We start from the raw sequence: 1,987 nt of genomic DNA, 5'->3' as shown, positions 1-1,987 counted from the left end.
TCTACTGGATGCAGAATTCAAAACACTGGTTATAAGGATGTTGAATGAACATAGAAGAAGAGTAGATGAACTCAGAGAAAACCTTGCCAGGATAAAAAAAGGACATGGAAATTACAAAAAAGAACTAGTAAGAAATGAAGGATACATGAACTGAAATAAGAACAGATTGCAGAAAATCAACAGTAGAGTGGATGAAGCCAAGAATCAAATCAGTGATTTGGAATATAGGAAGCAAACAAAAAAACAAAACAAAACAAAACAAAACCTGGCCCAATCAGGACAGCAAGATGACAGAGCATGAAATTAAAAACCTATTTGAAAAAAATAATAATGACAGAAAACTCCCATAACTTAGTGAAAGAAATAGACATAGAAGTCCAGGAAGTACAGAGAATCCCAAACAACAGGAACCCCAAAATTACCACAGCAAGACACATCCAAATTAAAGTGACAAACATCAAAGACAAAGAGAGAATATTAAAAGCAGCAACTTAAAAGCAATTAGTTACCTACAAGGGATCTCTTGTAAGACTGTCAGCTGATTTCTCAAAAGAAAATTTCCAGGCTCAAAGGGATTGGCAAGAAATATTTGGTGATGAAAACATGATCCTACAAGAAATAATCACTTTATCCAGTAAAGCCATCATGTAGAATCGAAGGACAGATAGAGAACTTCCCATACAAGAAAAAGCTAAAAGAGTTGATCACCACCAAAACAGTATTATATGAAATGTTAAAGGGTCTTCTGTAACAAGATTAAAAATATGAACAATAAAATGGCAATAAATACATGTCTATCAATAATTGAATCTAAAAAACAAAAGAAATAAGCAGAAAAACAATCATAGATACAGAGAACATTTTTATGGTTGCCAGATGGAGGGGGTTTGGGGTCATGTGGGAAAAAGATGAAAGGATTAAGAAATACAAATTGGTGCTTACTTTGGCAGCACATATACTAAAATTGGAAGGATAAAGAAAAGATTAGCATGGCCCCTGCACAAGAATGACATGCAAATTCATAAAGCATTCCATATTTTTATGGAATTGACTTTTGATCTGGCAATTCCACTGCTGGGATTATATCCCAAGAATCCTGAAATACCAATCTATAATAATCTATGCACCCCAGTGTTTATAACAGTACAATTTACAATAGCCAAGTGATGGAAGCAACCTAAGTGTCCATCAGTAAATGAATGGATAAAAAAAAAAACGATGGTACATTTACGCAATGGAATACTACACAGCAGGGAGAAAAAAGGAGCTCCTACCATTTGCAAGAGTATGAATGGAACTGGAAAGCATTATGCTAAGTGAAATAAGCCAGGCAGTGAGGACAAATACCATATGATATCACCTTTAAGTGGAACCTAATGAACAAAATGAACAAGCAAACAAAATATAACCAGAGACATTGAAATTAAGAAGAACCCGGAAGTAACCAGAGGGGAGATGGGAGGGGATAATGAGGGGCAAAGGGGAAGGGTTTTCAGGAACTGCTATAAAGAACACATGAACAAAACCAAGGGAGTGTAGAAGCAAGGGAGGGAGAAGGGTTTTGCTGGGATAAGGTGAGTGATGAGGAGTAAATGCAGATAACAGTAATTGAACAATAAAATAATGAAATTAAAATAAATACAAATTGGTTGTTACAGTACAGTCATGTAAAATACAGCATAGGGAATATAGTAGCCAAAGAATGTATGTGCATTATCCATAGACATGGACAATTGTTTGGGAGTTGTCTAAGGTACTGTGAGGTCTAGGTGGAGGTGGAGAAAGGGGAAAATATAAGGACAACAGTAACAGCCTAAACAGTAACATTTAAATTTAAAAATAGTCCATGGAGGAGTAGTGCCAGCCTTTCCTGAAACAGAAGCTCTTGAGGGTAGGACCTAGGGGTCTATAGTTTAACAAGCTGTTCTGGTTATTTTGATATAGCTAATGTTTGAGAACAACTGACTTTGGCTGATTCCTCCCTTTT

The 1,987-nt window shown here is 35.8% G+C and overlaps 1 non-coding gene across 1 annotated transcript; it reads left to right on the top strand.

The window, feature by feature from the left end:
• Positions 1-934: 934 nt before the first annotated feature.
• LOC119038785 (U6 spliceosomal RNA) lies at positions 935-1,041 on the top strand. The gene has a single exon (XR_005080488.1). It is a non-coding gene; the product is annotated as a U6 spliceosomal RNA (small nuclear RNA).
• The last annotated feature ends 946 nt before the right edge of the window (positions 1,042-1,987 follow it).

Source organism: Artibeus jamaicensis, unplaced genomic scaffold (genome assembly GCF_021234435.1).
Source record: "Artibeus jamaicensis isolate MK-2021 breed Jamaican fruit bat unplaced genomic scaffold, CSHL_Jam_final contig_311, whole genome shotgun sequence".
Taxonomy (NCBI): domain Eukaryota; kingdom Metazoa; phylum Chordata; class Mammalia; order Chiroptera; family Phyllostomidae; genus Artibeus; species Artibeus jamaicensis.
This window is presented reverse-complemented; position numbering and strand designations above follow the sequence as displayed.